The 19177-nt window shown below is 43.0% G+C and overlaps 1 protein-coding gene across 1 annotated transcript in view; it reads right to left on the bottom strand.

The window, feature by feature from the left end:
* Positions 1 to 11360: 11360 nt before the first annotated feature.
* HTR1A (5-hydroxytryptamine receptor 1A) overlaps positions 11361 to 19177 on the bottom strand; it is a 41080-nt gene continuing 33263 nt past the window's right edge. Inside the window, exon 2 of the transcript XR_015732089.1 lies at positions 11361 to 11686. The gene's annotated coding sequence lies outside the window, so the exon portion shown is untranslated. The remainder of the gene's footprint in view (positions 11687 to 19177) is intronic.

The following is a 19177-nucleotide window of genomic DNA, read 5'->3' on the forward strand; positions in this document are numbered from 1 at the left end:
TTCCCACCCAATCAGCTCACACCCCCACTAGCAGTTAAAAGGAAGAGACAGCTGCGATCTCACATTGCTCCTGGAAGCACGAAGCCGAGAACACCAGCCTGAAGATGACGAATGAGACTTCGTCGAAACGTCGCCAAGACACTTCCAATTTTACGTGGGAGAAGACCCGAATAACCAAAGACCTACAAAATTATATACATGTACACACACACACATACAAATAAATACACAATAAAAATACAAATTATGATTAAAAGATGGGAGAGAAGGGACCATATATTGTTTGAGCATGTAGGAATGCTCTCACACTGTATTTCATGTTAATCATTTTAATGATGTATTTGGATATTATTATGCCACCCAGATACTTTGGCAGTGAATGGCCATAATGAATAAATTAAGTAAATAAATAAAGGAATGTGATATATCTCTCTGCAGGAAGTTCATTTGGATATACCTGGAATGTCTTGGAATATTGCCATGCTATTTAGCCTTTTAGTACATGGAATTCTACAAACTGAATATTGTTGTTTTGACTTAAATTTCAGCTGAAACGTGACAGAAAGTTGTCAGGCGTTTCCCTGCCATTCTACAGTAGCAATATTTACTGATGCACTATGAATGACATCTGTTCTAAGGGCTGGCTTCAATGACTCTCAGGTATTTTAAAGTTGGGAGGAGGGTAGTATGTGTAGATATAATAGGTACCTCTATCAAGATAAACTCCAAGACTTCCTGTTAGAACAAAAGTCATAGAGTATTGCAGAACTCCAGGAGGGCACTGCTTGAATCCCTGAGCAAACCTAATTTCCCCACTGTTGAGGTTCAATAGCTTAGCTGGGCAGAATTTCTGTTGGGTGATTTTATTCTTCCTGGGAGAATCCATTAACTGTGAGGAAGAAGAGAATTTGAGACACTTCTGATTATAGCTGGAGTCTTTCAGGACAAAGGAAGGAAAATTAATGTGCCCAGACCTCAGAAGCATTCAGTAATCAGACAATGTAGATCATAGATGTTATTTTATCTTGGAAATTCCTTACAGAGAAACTTGGAACTTCACCCAATTCCTTACAATATAATTTCCCTGAGGCACAATCTCCACATTGCACTGGTTTTCACGTTGTTCTTTTATTTAATGCCTACTTGTGTTTTTCTGGGTGTAATAAATTAATAATTTAACATCTCTTTTAAGCATACATTTTCAGTGTCAGCTGTGTTTTGAGGTTTTAAAATGTCTCAGAAAATCAAGATCACAATGAATACCAAATATTGAAATTGACTGAAACTTCTCTCTTTATCTTTGTCTGTCTCTGTCCCTGTCTCTCTTTCAGAAAAGAAATTTTACTCATTTTACTTTATTTCTTTATACCTGGCTAAGGGTAAAAAAAATTAGGTGCTGGCAGCAAAGATCAATGGAAGGCTCTATTTCGGTTTGTTTTTTTAAAAAAAATGAAATAAAGAAATATCGTCTATAGATTAGATTTACAAACACATATGTGTGTTCACATACATGCACACTGATATGTATATGTTATGGGCATAGTCCTCACCATAGCCTTTGAAATTTCAGAATTGATGCAGAAAGGAGAAGGAAGGAATTGAGAAGGAAATACAATGATTCAAAAATACATCTGAGTATTTCTCCTTCCTTTGGGAGAATAAACAGTATAAAATTGTTTTTGTGGACAAAAGAGGAAGAGGAAGAGGGAGTATTAGGTGTGTTTGCCACCTTGAGTTAATTATTAAAATAATAAATTTATTATTATTATTGTACTTTACGTTATTATTTATTAATTTTAATAGATAAGATTTCAAAATCTAAATAAATAATACAAACAATATTGTGTTTTAATAAGTTTTAATTGAGATTTTAAGTGATGCCTCAAAGTTCAAGAATCACCTCAATTCAAAACAAAAGTTGGCCATCTCTCCCAGTGACATAACATCTAGAAGAGCCATTTTAAGTTCAACCAGGAAAACATTTAGAAAATAATAAAAGTTGAGCATCCTGATTGGTAACTGCAGTATTACAGAGGCAACAATAAGAACTAGCGCTATTTACGTTTCGTAACCATACAAAATCATTTTGTCTTGTATGTCTTTGTAATCTGATCTGAAAATAATGAAGATCTTGGGCATGTTTTTTCCTCCTACTTTAGAAGTTATTTTGCTATTACAACAGTAAGTAAAGGGCATCAAAGATAAGAAGCTCTTATGTAATACAGTGACCATTCCGGCTCACTTTAATAAAAAAGCTGATTTAAGCTTTTTGACCCTTCAAACTGCAAAACCTCACAGAGTCAACCAAGCCAAAGGCAACCATCTGTCAAAGACCTGTAAGAGTAAAGACAGAAATGATTGTTTCTGAAGTCAAGGCAGTCCCAGGTTCTCTCAAGCAGCAAAGAACCATTTTTTTTTTAATTGAGTGAGCAGGATATATAGCAGTTAGTGTAAGAATGGTAATTAAGTTCAAGAAGAACTTTTCCTGATTAATGACAACATGACAGCATTACACAGAGGAGGGAGATCCCCATTCAAGCATAGCACACAGCTTTCAGTGGGAAGACTATTCCAGCATACTGTATACCAACTTTAACTGCAGCATTTAGGGCAAGAAAGAAACAGAAGAATCACTATACTTCAGCCTCGGTGCGACAGGCATTTGCATTTGTTTGTTTGTTTGTTTGTTTGTTTGTTTGTTTGTTTGTTTGTTTAAATGTGTATGTCACTGGACTCATAATCATTCTGAATGGTTTGTTTTGTTGGCTCTGCTTTGGCCAATGATGTCCATAGTGTTGAGGTATAAGAAAGACAGCTATACCTGCTGCCTTATCAAACTTAATTTCTGGAGACCAAGTCTCCTCCTCCTCCTCTTCCTCCTCCTCCTTCTCCTCCTCCCACATTGAAAATGAGATATAGCTTGCCTCTGGGATTGTCTCTCCTTTGGAGGTATGTTAATGAGACTTGTTATTCTTCCTATCACTACTTCCTATCGGGACTCTTCATTTCATTTTCATTTCATTTTATTAGATATATACCGCCCTACTCCCAAAGGACTCAGGGCAGTGAACAGCCAAAGAGATAAAACATACAGACTACAAAATTTAAAAGACAATATAAAACCCAATTAAATAGTTTGGCCCAGAACAGATTAAAATACCCCTAAAATTTTAAAACAGATTTAAAATTTACAATTAAAAAGGGAAGTTAGGCCAGGCCAGCCTGCTGAAATAAAAAGGTCTTAAGGGCACGGCGGAAGGCGCGTAAATCCGGGATCCTCCGTATCTCCGGGGGGAGCTCATTCCAGATAGCAGGTGTCCCCACAGAGAAGGCTCCCCCCCGGGGGCCACCAAACAACACTGTTTGGCTAATGGCACCCTGAGGAGCCCCTCTCTATGAGAGCGTACTGGCCAGTGAGAGGCAACTGGTGGCAGCAGGCGGTCCCGGAAATACCCGGATCCTAAGCCATGGAGAGCTCTAAAGGTGGTAACCAAGACCTTAAAGTGCACCCAGAAGACCACCAGGAGCCAGTGCAGCTTGCGCAGGAGAGGTGTAACATGGGAGCACCACGTCGCTCCCATAACCACCCACGCGGCCGCACTCTGCACCAGTTGGAGCCTCCGGGTGCTCCTCAAGGGGAGCCCCATGTAGAGAGCATTGCAGTAGTCCAGGCGGGAAGTGAAGAGGGCATGAGTAACCATGTGTAAAGAGTCCCGATCCAGAAAGGGACACAACTGGCAGATCAGGCGAACCTGATAGAAAATCCTCCCGGTCACGGCTGTCGAGTGCTCTTCTAAAGACAGCCGCAAATCCAGGAGGACACCAAGTTGTGAGCCCTCTCCGTGGGGGCCAACGACTCACCCCCAATAGTCAGTGATGGCACCAACTGACTATATCGGGATGCCGGAAACCACAGCCACTCGGTCTTGGGTGGGTTTAGCCTGAGTTGTTTCTCCCCATCCAGCTCTGCACAGCCTCCAGGCACTGGGACATCACTTCAAGGGCATCATTGGGGTGGTCCGGGGTGGAGATGTACAGCTGAGTATCATCAGCGTACTGATGGTACTTCAGCCCGAAACCACGGATGAGCTTCAAGCCAATCTGACACGATCTCAAAATAACTTATAACTACTATACACATAAATTATTCTGTTCAAAACTTCCATCTATTAGCAATAGCACTTAGATGTATATATTGGTTCATAGTGCTTACGGCCCTCTCTAAGTAGTTTACAGACTCAGCATATTGCCCGCAACAATCTATGTCCTCATTTTATTGACCTTGGAAGGATGGAAAGCTGAGTCAACATTGAGCCGATCAGAATTGAATCCTGGCAATCGGCAGAATTAGCCTGCAATACTGCAATTAGCCTGCAATACCTTCCTCTTCCACCTCTTGGGATATTACTAATAGAATGTCCTTCCACCCCATTCTACTTTGGACATACTCATTGATGATTTTTTTTCTTGAAAATTCTTGAATAATTTCTACCTTCTATTTTATTTAAAATGCATCCCATTACAGATTCTCTTTCCATTTTCCTCATGATTGTTTGATTCTAAATTCAATAACCTAGAAATGTATGCACACCCTTAATGTGTGCCATTTCTGAACAAAGACACAGAAATATACATTGTTATTCTCACTCGTACAAATTTTGCAATATAGCTTTTCAGTTCAGAAGAGATTTACAAAAAGTGAAAATATATGCATCATATTAGAGAAACGTATGATTGGAACACGTTGCAGAATAAACAAAGTCACATTAAAATATGTATTGCAAAATAAATATACATGAAAGTTTCAATTTTGGAGAACATAGGAAAAAATAAGTTTAAAGCTGGAAGAATTCATAGATTTATCTCTCCTTGATTATTTCTTAAGCATTTGCTTCATTTTTATTTCATTTTTAAAGAAACGCTGCTTTTTATCCATAGCAATCTTCTTAGTACAAAAGGAGGAGAATTATTCATACATATCTGATTGAATCTTAAATAGGGCTGTAGCATCTCTAGTCTTCTGTAGAACATAAGGCTCCAGGTCAGAAGTTAATCCAAGCTTGAAGATGTTGCAAGGCAGAATTTATTGGCAGATATATGGCATTTCAGTGAAGTAAACATTTCTTTAAAGGGCCCTGTCCAGTTCCTAAATAAGCCAATAACAATTTTATTTCAGAATACCTTACCTGCTAGTATCAGAACCTGCACAGTAACTGTACAAAATACAGTACCAGAAGAAAAAGCTAGTCAAGTTTTATCCACCAAGGCACTTCTATGATGTCCTTCTTACTGTATATCATAGCTCACCAGGCAACACTAATTCAAAAACCTGGTGCTATGGTTATATTTCATCTATATGATCTTTGTGCTGTCAAGTTATTGAGCTACTGTAGTATTGAGCAGCAGTAGAATCAACCATAGCAATAAATTGTTCATTTACAAAGGCACTTTCCAAATTGGCTTTACATTTTCCATCTATAAATAGGAACATTAATAAAATTTTTGGCTGGATGCAGATTTGAAAGTGAAGGTATTGTGCAATGTGATGTGTCTCGGTTACAGTGTGCCCCTCTATATCCTGGAAGGCATTAGGATTATAAATCAGCAGAACTTTTTATGGGTGTGTGATCAGCTAACACACAAGATAACCAATGTTACTTTACCCCAAGTTCCAAAATTTATAAGAGAGAGAAGTAGTAGCCCATGAATGTAAAAGTTTGCTCTGGCTTTGAATTCATTGCAAGTCATTTTCAAATTCCAGCAAATCTTTGGACATTGTATAAATAGTTTGTCACTATAGTCAGATCTCATCAAATTTTCTATCCCTCTAATTATTTATCTGGTGGCAGGAACATAAGGAGTTTACAGCTTCATTCAGGATGTCTTAAAATCTGAAATTGCATTGTTTGTCAAGTGTCTTAATCAATGCTTCTATCATGTCTATTGGACGTCTCCCAGCCTATTCACCTTATTTATGACAAATGAAAGTCAATGGAATGTTAGTGCTTATCTTGAATCCATTCATTCTTATTTCCATAAACTAAGAGAAGCAAACTATAGGTTGGAGATATATTGTCCCAACTGGAGAATTGGGACTGGCTGAAATGTGAAAAACATTTCTCTACCTCTACACGCAAGGTAACCTTTCTCAAAGAACTGCTATAACAATGAAGTGTGGGTTGAAAACTATTTATGCCAATAAATATCTTGGGGGGGAAAGGTGAAAAGGGAAAAATGAAGTGAACAGATAAGTAAGTGCAATTATCTATTTTGCTTTGGCATTACTGTGCTTTCCTTTGTTAGCTATCTTGCAGTTCCTTTCGAAAGGAAAATGTGGCACCAATATTAAAATGAAGACAAATAAGAAGGGAGGGAGGGAGGGAGGGAGGGAGGGAGGGAAGGAAGGAAGGAAGGAAGGAAGGAAGGAAGGAAGGAAGGAAGGAAGGAAGGAAGGAAGGAAGGAAGGAAGGAAGGAAGGAAATGACTGAATCCAAAAATGGAATGAATGAACAGAATGCTAGCATTTAATTTGATTTGCTACTTTTTACTCCTTCCTTTTCCTTTGAAAGGAAAAGTGAAAATAGTAAAAGGATTTTTTCAGATCAATATAAAGGTGTGAATTATAACACCAATATTAACGGTGCATGATTTCTCTGTTGAATAAAAGGATGATTTCTCTGTTGAACAAGCAATTATTTGTCATCTCTTGGTATTTCAATACCCTTCTTTAATTTCCTAAATATTGCCACCATGGACTCCGTTTCCATTTTCTTCTTTAGTTCACAAGTCTTTCCAGCTATCATTGAAGTGCTTTCTCTCTGCAAGTTAAATGCATTTCTGCACTGACTGAGCTAGCCTTTTCAAACACAGACAGGAAATAAGCAGAGCAGTGGGGTCAGCTGGGTAGAAAAGAATGGAATCTGTCTCATATTCAGTCAGTCACCAATTACAATCTATCAGCAGGAGAGCAGGCTTGAAATTAGTTTCTTCTCAAATGCAACTCTCTGTTCACTGCTTTCAGTGTGTGGATGGCTGAAACCAGTAAACATGCCAGGACTCTTGCTTGTTTTCAAGCTATTTATGAGATTTTAGTGGGAAGAAAAAAAATAAATATCTTTTTGACCAGATAGATAGGTGATAGATAGATAGATAGATAGATAGATAGATAGATAGATAGATAGATAGATAGATAGATAGATAGATAGATAGATACAGGGCCGGATTTTCCTATAGGCCAACTAGGCTTCAGCCTAGGGCCTCAAGATCAAGAGGGGCCTACATTCAAATTGTTAGCAAAATTAAAATTACACTTTCACTATAGGTGAAAGGGCCTCATAAGTGGAATAGCCTAGGGCCTCTTTTCATCTAAATCCGGCCCTGGATAGATAGATAGATAGATAGATAGATAGATAGATAGATAGATAGATAGATAGATAGGGAGATAGATAGGGAGATAGGGAGACAGACAGACAGACAGACGATAGTTTTTTATTGATTTTGTTTTGAGGAAATTTTTATGCTTTTGGAACATAAGGCTTTATTTGGATAAGGTTAGCTAAATCAAGTCTCACCCTGGCCACCCCTACACCCATTTTAGCGAAGAGGGAAAAAGTTGTGACACGTCACATGATGACAACGTGATACCACAAGTTTGACACCTCTGCTCTACAACAATCATGGGTAACCCATGGCCCCAATAAAATCCCCTAGATCTGTGTTTCAGCTGTAAAGTTCCTTTACCACAACACACCCACATGTTATGTTGTTGAAATCTAACAATAAATTTTAAATTTCAGTAGAGGGTTTTTTTTATTTAAGTAAATTAAAATGGCCCCAAAATTGTGTGGTAAGATGTGAAGCAATGCCCTTTCCCAATGATACCCAATGATGGAGCACAAATTTGGGTGCTAACCCCCTTTGGTAATGTCAATTTTTCACCAAACACTGTTGATATATACTGTAACTCTCAAGAAGAAACTCTTTTTGAAAGATTTTAGTATTTCTGTTGATTCAGAACTGAAAGTCCTTATCCATTATCTCCCATCACCTATAACAGCTAAAATCCAAAGCACAGATCCAATTTATGCAAAAAGTTAGAGAGATAAAAGTAGGCATAACAATTATTTCCTATTAAATAATTATTCTTGATGGCTTCATTTAGATATCATGCTTTAAGCAAAGGATTGAAGATTCAAATAAGTATATATGATTCATGTATGTGTGTTTGTGTGTGTGTGTGTGTATGATATGAATAATTATAGCATGTAATATAGCTGCATCTCTTTTTTCTAGCTAACCAGCAGAAAGAAAGCCACTGACCTAAACTAATATTTCCACCATAGGAATTCCAAATAAAAGATTGGTGATTGGAGAATCTAAGGGTTGGAAGCATTCTTGAAGATCTTCTAATCCAAACCCAGTGGAGAAAAGAGTTACAAAATAACCTAATACAAAAATCAAAACATTTCCTTTAAAGTAGCCATCTTATGTTCTAGTAATTGATCTCCAAAATATACGGCTTTTCTAGACACTTCATGGGAACTATCCAAGAAAAATCAAGTCCATGAAGAGGGTAATACATAGTTTATGGGCTAATTTAAAAATCTGTTGTCCCACTAAGTGTCTATAAAATAGATCACAAAGATCTGAAGAAAATGCCAGACACCGGTTCTTAAAGAGTTTCTGGTCCATTTCTGAATCCTCAGGTTTCTGAATAACAGAAGCAGAAAAAGTCATCGGATATTCAACTGCTTTGTTTAATTTTAGACATAATAGAAAGTGTTTTACAGGTAGTACTCAACTTACAGCCATATAACAATACGACCAGACATAATTTTTCTAGCATCCACTTTGCTTGGATTTCTTCCACTCCAGCTATTATTATTATAATTTATCACTGCCTTGTGGGAAGCTGATAGCAGATCTGTTGCCATCACATTACAGCTGCTTCAAACATCATCAGATTTCACTGAACACAATTTGTTGAAACAGATTGACAATGAAACGTCATTTTTACAGGCTAAATTTGCTCTCTCTCTCTCTCTCTCTCTCTCTCTCTCTCTCTCTCTCTCTCTCTCTCTCTCTCTCTCTCTCTCTCTCTCTCTCTTTCTTTGGAAGAAACACACAACAGTTAACATTAGGGGTGTGCACAAAATAGAACATATCTTTGATTTCAAGCTTAAAACAAAAGGTTTCTTCCCAAAAGTTTCCTTTCAAATTTTACAAAACAAAACAAAAAAATTAGTCTGAACAATCTTTATTTTGGTAAAAGGAAAGAATTTTGCATCATATTTAAGCAATGAGAAACAGCGGGGAAATAAGATCAAGCCTCTTGGACTACCACAGGTAGAGAACTCTCTCTGCTACCCTTTCATTGTCATCTTGTTTTTGCTGCCTGGTTCTGGTAGCCCTTCCCTGGACTTCCTTGCGTTCCTTTCTTGGTCAGCAGCCTGACCAAGCAGCCTCCCCGCTGCTAAAAAAAAGACTAAAAGGACAATTGTAGGCTATTCTGGTTTTTAAGTTGTTGTTTCATGCATACTGTATGTGCACTTTTCCCCGTGATTTTTTTGTCTGAAGTAAAGAGCTAAGTATCTCTGTGAAAGCAACTCTCCCGAACAATCTTTGACAGCTTTCTATCTCAGCATAATATAAAGAACTTCTGATTTGTGCTGTGAAATGGGATGGTTGGATCTCACCTATTATTCTGCCTTTCCCTCTTGCATAATGCAGCAATGCTGGTTAAATCTATTTTGCTTTTCTGGGTCTTTCTTCAACAGGGGCTGGTAATAAATGCAGACATCAGAGAAGAATGAAGGAACCCGGATTCCTTACCCTGCAGAAGTTTTTCCCACATTCAGTAAAAGGAAAGCATGGCAACAACACAGTCATCAAGGCAAACAACATGATGTCGCCTTTAATCTCTACATCCCCCTAATGCTTCATTGCTTTTCTAATTTGCTTGTGAAATGTGCTAGTTATTCAGCATCTTTACTTTTTTTAATTAAAGAGACAAGTCATTAGGCAGTCTTCTTAGTTTCAGGATCTCACAAAGCAATAATTAAAGACAATTTTTGCAATCCACATAGCTGAAAAAATTGGCTGCCTTGAATATATCATCTAAGAAATGTTTGATGAACAAAGATGAAGTTAGAGGACTAGCCACGATCATACCAACATAACTAAGCAATGCAATGCGATATTACAATGTAAGATCTGCCTTCCATGTTTGTGTATGCAACACTTTATTCTCCGAGGAAGAGGAATTTATAATTTGTTATTGTGGCATAGTTTTCCATAGCCCCAGGAAAAGTGGGATGAAGAAGACAAAAGGTTTATCTAAAGGTCATCTATTTGCATCTATACTTCAGTCCTGATGTTGCCGAATATGGATTTTATCTGTTACAAAAGGAGTTTCCTCTGGCACCAAGAGCTTCTAGCACAAGGCTGGTATCCTAGCCAGCCTGCCAAAGATTTCCAGATGTAGTAAGGCGAGTGTCAGGGTTCCAAGTAACACCCCCAATGAAAGAAGACTCCAAGGCTAGAAGTTTCTCAAAGTTCCATTTTATTAGAGATGTCATATTGGCACATCTGGGAAAACCCGAATCTGAAAGCTTCCAGGTTTTCCCCACCCAAAAGAAAGTCCAAGTCCCTTCCCCTGCACCCACATGTCCATCACATGGTCCAATCAATGCACCGTCCCAACTGGAGATGCCTCCCAGTCACGCCACTCCAGGTGCAGGCTGAATATCCTTGACTCTCAGAGAAAGGAATCTTATTATGGCTAGATATCTCCACCACTCCATGCAATCCCCCCTCCCAATTTCCCACAGGACTAAGTGTGGCAGCCTGTTCTGCTCCAGCTCCGGATTTCCAAGGATATTGTCACACACCAATGGTCCTTATCAAATTTATTAAGTAGCAAGAATAAACCAAAGTCCGGCAAAGGTTGGCAATCAGCCCAGAAAACAAAATACGATAAGACTTTTCCAAAAATGCTCTGATGATAATTACAAGTTGTTTCCAGCAAGAAACTTACTAACCATGTGTGACTTAAATAGGCTAAGGGAGTGGCCAATTATCCTCAAGCCTTACTCTTGAGGAGATCTCCTCCTCTTGAGTAGCCATTCCTGCCTTTTGGCAGCCCTGCGTGCTCAAGCATTGAGAAGAGGCTCCTCCACTTCGCTCTCTCCAATTGAAGGAGCCTCTGGAGGTTCTGAAGGCCCTGGCTGAGTCTCTGCCTCTAGCACCACATCCTCTTCAGCCTCCTCACTGTCCGGCTGTGAGCACCGGCTGTGCAGGCTGCTGGCATGACACCACACCAGCCTCCTCGTTGTCGGGATCAGCCACGATCCACGCAGGCCACTGGTGGGCCACAACACAAAGAAAAAGATGGCCTCCAGGGTTGACAGCGAGACTGTCACAGGGAAAGAAATCAAGCTTAGATGATAAAGCATGCTAGCAAAGTAAGGGAAACAAACGTTGAAATGAGAGGTGGGGAAAGGGTACCTTATTTGATTCTGTATGGGCTTGTGAGTTGTTAATATGTGTTCCAAGCTCTGGTGACCAGCCTGGACCTCTATAGAATATTGAGAGAATTCAGAGAAGTAGCATCAGTCCTGAAATTTTGTTGATGTCCCAAAACTCCTTGTTAAAAGCATCATAGGTGTTTTCATCTGGAAAATGCAACCTGGAAAAGAGTGGATAGGGAAAGTAGGTTACTCACGCTGAAGTTAAATGTATAGCTCTCAAAGTAAATTCAGGGACTGTTGCCAGGGGTGAAATGCTCTGAAGTCTGCTACTGGTTCGCTTCACTACTGGTTTGCTTCGTGCATGCATGCCAAATGTGCACTTTGCTCATGCATGCGCGGTGCATGCCAAACGCGCACTTCATGTGTGCGTGCACTACAGGCGCTACCGCACAGCACTGAAAAAGGAGGATTAAGAAGCTTTTTCTGAGTCTGCAAAGGTAAGTAGAACAGCGAGGGCGGGACAGCTGTGCTGCGTGATTTAGATTTGCTTTACTGCTTTCTAGCGAATATAAATCATGCAGCACAGCTGATCATCGGAAATACCGGTTCGCCCAAACTGGTAGCATTTACTTTTACTATCGGTTCACCCGAACCGGTAGCACCTATTACTACCAGTTCGGGCGAACTGGTCCGAACTGGTAGCATTTCACCCCTGACTGTTGCCTCCAAATTATAAAGCAGTACATATATCTGAATGGCAAGGCATTCTCTAGACAGGGCACAATCACGTCTCAAAGCCTCATGTTATGACTTTGAGAGTCTAATAGCTCTTTATAAATAAGATAATTCTACAATTAGCCTGCATCCAAACTATTGGGATTATTAAGGTAGGACCAGCATTGTCACAATATGTCCTAATAGACAGAATCGTTAAGGACTTTGTCAGTGGTTCAGGGTACTGTTTAATACTGTATGTTTCATATTTATATCTAATTTGAATGTGATATTGTTTGCAGTATCTCCTTAAATTATATTTTATTTATTTATCAAATTTCTACACTGCCCTTCTCCCTTACCTGTAGGGGTGTAGGATGATATATAAACCAGATAATAAAATAATAGAAAAGCATGACTAAAAACGCAGCTAAAAACAAAAGTAAAAACAAGGTTAAAATTTACAAGTTAAAATTAAAGATCAAAATTTTAAAATGCACAAGGCTAAAAAGTTAATAAAGGAATGCCCTCAAATCATTTGCCATTCTCAGTGGTGCATAATATTGTTAGACACCCCTTCCCAGGCTAAGTGACAGAGCCAGATCTTAACTCTCTTCTAAAAAACCAGACACAGACTTAACACTCCTGATTTAACACTCTTCTGGAAAGCCTTACCTCTGGGGGTAAGAGGTTCAAATGGGTGGAGCAAAAGCAGAGCAGGCCCTCTTCCTAAATGCCACCAGTTCAATTTCCTTAACTGATGAGATTTGTAGTAATAATGTGCCAGTTATTTCATCATTATAAAGAAATAAATGCAAAGTAACTTGACAAATCTTTCTTTCTCAGATATGCACACACCTACATAAACATGTCTCCACTACAGCCACCAAGGTGAAGCCATTTTAATGGATGAACGCTCAAAGGGCTACCGTTTGTTTCTGCAAAGTGTTTATTAGATATTAAAAATTGCAGTTAAGAGTCCAGGTCTCACTTGGAGCAGGACTTAGATTGCATCTCTACATGTTCCAAGACTATTGTAAAAACATAACAGATGGCAGAACTGAAATTTATCAGGACTCTTTAATAGCTTGTTCAGCCTAACAGCAACATTTCCTGAATTAGACCTCAAAAGATCTGGCAATGTAACAACTAGAGCTTGCTGCTGTCAGCAGCAAGTACTGACCAGTTCTGGAGAACCGGTATCGGAAATTTTGAGTAGTTCGGAGAACCGGTAAATACCACCTCTGACTGGCCCCGCCCCCATCTATCCTCTGCCTCCCGAGTCCCAGCTATGCCAGGCCCACCAAGCCACACCCACTGAACCAGTAGTAAAAAAATTTGAATCCCATCACTGAACTAGAGATACCCAAAATGACATACCAAAAGCAGGAGAGGAGGGAAAGGGGAAAGGGGGGAGAGAGGAGAGGAGAGGGGAGGGGAGGGAGGAGGAGAGGGGAAAGGGAGAGGGAGAGGGAGATGGAAGGGAAGGGAAGAAGGGAAGGGAAGGGAAGAGAAGAGAAGGGGAGATTAAAATTGGGATTTAAACTGAAGTCTTCCTTTTAGCATGAAATCTGCCCTGTGACCTTCAACCAGAACTTTGCTCTCAGACCAACCCACCTCAAAGGGCTAGTGTGGAAAAAAATAGAAGGCAAGAGCATTGCATATATTGTCTAGAGTTCCACAAAATAAAAAATGAATATAAATCTAATAATTATTTTTACTCCCCAATTGTAGGGTCTTACATTTATATCTATTGAAATATGTCTTGTTGGATTTTATTCAATGTCCAAGTTTGTCAAATTTAATGTGTGGGACAACCGATTGTTCATACTATGCTGTTTATGTGCATATGTGTAGTAGATTTAAAGCCAATAATTCTTTATGGATTACCCATTCTTTAGAAATAAGAATCAGGGCAACTTTTACATATGCACAAATAAAAATCTAAATGTGTTAGGTGGATGTTCAGTGGATACTTCAGGAATTTCCCAGTCATTTGATTAGATTAGATTAGATTAGATTTATTAAATATCTATACCGCCCTTCTCTCGAAGGACTCAGGGCGGTGAACAGCCAAGATTAAAATACATACAATATAAAAATTAAAATAAATTAAAACAGAATTAGATCAGTTTGGCTTCCCCAAATTTTAAAATCACCCATTAAAATTTTAAGCCAGCCCGGCTTGCTGAAATAAGAGAGTCTTCAAAGCTCGGCGGAAAGTACGGAGGTCCAGGATCAGTCATATTCCTGGGGGTAGCTCATTCCAGAGGGCGAGTGCCCTCACAGAGAATGGTCTCCCCCTGGGGGTCATCAGTCGACATTGCTTGACCAACGACACCCTGAGGAGACCCTGAGGAGACCCTCTCTGTGGGAGCGCATTGGCCAGTGGGAGGTTATCGGTGGTAGAAGGTGGTCTCGTAAATACCCGGGCCCTAAGCCATGGAACGCTTTAAAGATGAGAACCAATACCTTGAAGCGCACCCGGAAGACTACCGGGAGCCAGTGCAGCTCGCGCAGGAGAGGTGTTACATGGGAGCGTCATGTCACCCCCATAATTACCCGCGCGGCTGCATTCTGGACCAGCTGGAGCCTCCGGGTGCTCCTCAAGGAGAGCCCCATGTAGAGAGCATTGCAGTAGTCCAGGAGAGAGGTGATGAGGGCGTAAGTGACCGTGCATAGGGAGTCCCAATCCAGAAAGGGACGCAACTGGCATATCAGGTGAACCTGATAAAAAGCCCCCCTAGCCACGGCCATCATATGCTCTTCTAAAGACAGCCGTGCATCCAGGAGGATGCCCAAGTTACGAGCCCTCTCCGTGGGGGCCAATGACTCGCTCCCAATAGCCAGCGATGGCACCAGCTGGCTATATTGGGACGCCGGCAGCCACAGCCACTCGGTCTTGGAGGGGTTGAGTCAGAGCCTGTTCCTCCCCATCCAGACCCTCACGGCCTCCAGGCACCGGGACATCACTTCAAGGGCATCATTGGGGTGGTCTGGGATGGAGATGTACAGCTGAGTGTCATCAGTGTACAGATGGCACTGCACCCCAAATCCACGGATGATCTCACCCAGTGGCTTCACATAAATGTTGAACAGGAGAGGCGAGAGGACCGACCCTTGCAGCACCCCACAAACAAGGTACCTCTAGGTCGACCTCTGCCCCCCAGCCAACACGGACTGCGACCGGTTGGAGAGATAGGAGGAAAACCACCGTAGCATGGTGCCTCCCACTCTCAACCCCTCCAGCGGCGCAGCATGATACCATGGTCGATGGTATCAAAAGTCGCTGAGAGATCTAATAGGACCAGAACAGAGGAACATCCCCTGTCCCGAGCCCTCCAGAGATCATCAACCAAAGCGACCTATGCTGTTTCCATGCTGTACCCAGGCCTGAAGCCAGACTGGAACAGATCCAGATAGACAGTTTCATCCAGGTACTGTGGGAGCTGTCGCGCAACCACACTCTCAACAACCTTCGCCACAAAGTGAAGGTTGGAGACAGGACGGTAATTTGCCAAAACAGCCGGATCCAGAGAGGGCTTCTTGAGGAGGGGCCTCACCACCGCCTCTTTCAAGGCGGGAGGTAAGAAACCCTCACTCAAAGAAGTGTTTATAATCCTCTGGAGCCAGCCTCGTGTAACCTCCCGGGTAGCCAGCACCAGCCAGGAGGGACACGGGTCCAATAAACATGTGGTTGCGTTCAACCTCCCCAGCATCCTATCCACGTCCTCGGGAGTCACAGGATCAAACTCCTCCCAGATAACATTCTCAAGACCCGCCTCGGACACCTCGCCTGAACCCACCCAGTCAGATTCCAGGCCATCCTGAATTTGAGCGATTTTATCATGCAGATAATGCACAAAATCCTCAGCACGCCCTTGCAAGGGGTCTTCCCATGCTCCCAGGTGGAGAAGGGAGTGGGTCACCCTAAACAGGGCAGCTGGGCGATTATCTGCTGACGTGATAAGAGCGGAAAAATAGTTACACTTTGCCGCTTTTATCGCCACTAAGTAGGTCTTGATATAAGACCTCACTAGTGCTTGGTCAGATCCGGAACGACTAGCCCTCCAACTACTCTCTAGGCGTCTTTTCCAGCGCTTCATCTCCCTCATCTCCTCGGAGAACCAAGGAGCTGGGCCGATTCGGGGCCGGGTCAGAGGCTGCAAAGGCACGACCCAATCTAAAGCACCAGCGGCCACTCTATCCCAGGCGGCCACCAGGTCTTCCATCGAGTTGTGAGCCAGAGTCTCAGGGAATGGCCCAAGCTCCATTTGGAACCTATCAGGATCCATCAGGCGCCTGGGGCGGAACCACCTAGTCGGTTTCGCCTCCCTGCAGTGGGGTGTAGCGGTCAGGAAGTCAAGTCTAAGGAGAGAATGGTCTGACTATGACAAGGGTTCGATGACTATATCCCCTATATCTAGGCCATTCAACCACTGACCAGAAACAAAAACCAAGTCCAGAGTGTGTCCTCCTGTGTGAGTAGGGCCATGAATTAACTGGGTCAGGTCCATGGCTGTCATGGAAGCCATGAACTCCCGAGCCACCTCCAACGTTTCACCAATGGACAGCAGGTTGAAATCCCCCATCACCAAAAGCCTGGGGGTATCATCTGCCACCCCGGCTATAACGTTGAGGAGCTCGGGCAGGGCCGCTGCCCCACAGCAGGGAGCCAGGTACGCAATCAGCAAGCCCACCCACATCCCATGGCCCCACTTCACAAGGAGAGACTCACATCTGGCTATCTGAGGTACAGTGGCCTCCCTAGGATCGAGACCTTTCTTTACAATAACCGCCACTCCCCCACCCCTACCTGGGCCCTTGGCTGATGAAATGCGCAGAAACTCGGTGGGCACATCTCAACGAGGGGGACACCCCCTCCTGGCCCAACCAGGTCTCTGTAATACCTGCCAGGTCCACTCCCCCCTCCTGAATAAGGTCACAGATGAGGGGGGCTTTGTTGACCAGGGACCTGGCATTGCACAGCATCAGCCTAAGACCGGGGCTCTGAGACCCTAGACAACCCAGGGAACGAGGTGAGCATTGGGGGCCGGAGCACATCACCGCTTGGAGACAGCGGGCGCGTGCCCCCACAACACGATGTGGCCCCCTGCTCCCACCATATCTGTCCCTCCCACCCACAGTCCTGATGAAATCGCCCTCCTCCATACCAACACTAACCCCCTCAACTCCCCGCTTCGCACCTCCCATAACGCGACCCTGTGCCGGGCCTGCCCCCCCCCCAACAAATCACCCTCCCTCTCCTTCACCAAACAACCCTCCCCCTCCAAAACCCCTTAAAAGATTAGCTAGTGACAATTTAAAAAAAAACCTCAGCCCCCTCTTCGCCGCATGCCATCTCTCGGGGTTCCAAAACCCATCATCGAGGTAGGCCCTCGATAGAGTGGAGGGCCAATCCTGTGAGAGGGAGGAATCTCGCAGAACAAGAAGCTCAGCTGCCGAATACATCTTGCTACAAGAGGATAAGGGACCATGTCCCAAAGGTCCAGATGGAGAAATAAAGGTCCAGGGGAGAGCAAATAAAATGAGAGCATCCAAAATCCAAGGTCCAAAGTCCACTGTCCCCTCACAACAGTGGGCAGAGTCTCCTGCCAAGTCGACACAGTTCAAGGGGGATATGATCCAACCACCCTCTCACAGTGATTGGTCTGATGGTCAGTCCCCTCTACTGGTGAGATGGAAGTAATGAACCAATATAGTGTCAAACACAGCCCAAGGAGTTAAAGTCCACACCACCCTCTCATGGTGGTTGGTCTGATGGTCAGTCCCCTCTGCTGGTGAGATGGAAGAAATACACCGGCTCCCATAGCATCCCAGCATATTTGGAAATCCCCCCAAATGGACAGGGGAGAAGGGCTCAGATGGAAATAAGTCAGATATCAGTGTCAATAAGCCACTGAGTCAGTGATGGCGGCAGCCAGTCCGAGATAGACATAATGAGTAGGGGAAACGATGGGAAAATCCCCAGCCCCCAAAATCCAAACGGAGGCCTCCCAATGTCTGCGAGGATCTAACCCATTAGCTGGGCAGCCCTCATGCAGAACCTAGCCAATCCCGGACGGTAGATGTTTATCTGCCATGTTGACCCCATCGACCATCCCAGTAGGGCTCAGAGTGGATGCCCTCCTCTCCGCCATCGTCTCCGCCATCGTCACACGGGTGCCATTCCAGCGGCAGCCGATACCGCCGCTGCCGCTGCCAAACAAAAAGCCCTGGCAGCGTCTCAGAACTCATCAGGGAGCCCGGCGGTCCCCAAGACGCCCAGAAGCAGCCCCGGGGCTAGGAACATCGCCGAGCCACAGACGACACCAGCAAGCCACTCGCCGCCGCTGCTCTGACCCCCGAAAGACTCCAGCGCAGAAAACGCCAACACTGCCCAGCTGATGTAATCTGCTGCACCAGACCTCACCGCCCATGCCAGAGACGCCAGAGCCGTTATCTTCATCCAGCCACGATGTCCTGAGGGGGGAAAGCCCCCAATCGGCTGGTGAAGAACTCCCCTAACCGGGCCAGGGGTCGTAGCTTTTCAAAACGACCCCCAAAGGACCTATAGGGTAAGCAAGCCATCATCCTCAAGCCGCAGTTCAGGCAGACACCGCCATCTTGGACATGTGCAGAGTAAATGATTTTTTAAGAACATTGCCTTGCTAGCTACTGGTTAAAGGAGGCAGTCTGGGATTGTAATGTGATTGCTTCTGAGCAATCTCCCTGTGTTGCCAATCCCAACTGACTCCTTGATTTACCCAGGGATTTCAGAAGATGAATCAACCAAAGCAAAACCTGGAGAGCTGGTGAAGAAAAATGAAATATGAATATGACTGAACATGAGTATGAGCTTTGCTTACAGCTGTCAAGTTTTATCAAGAACTGAGCAGGTAAATCTGCTCATGACTATTTTGATAGCATTTTGCTGGCAAAGTTGATCAGCATTGCCAAATTCTTGACTCTTCCTGGATGGGGTCTGACATGGT

This window comes from Pantherophis guttatus, chromosome 2 (genome assembly GCF_059756535.1).
Source record: "Pantherophis guttatus breed Tessera chromosome 2, ASM5975653v1, whole genome shotgun sequence".
Classification (NCBI taxonomy): domain Eukaryota; kingdom Metazoa; phylum Chordata; class Lepidosauria; order Squamata; family Colubridae; genus Pantherophis; species Pantherophis guttatus.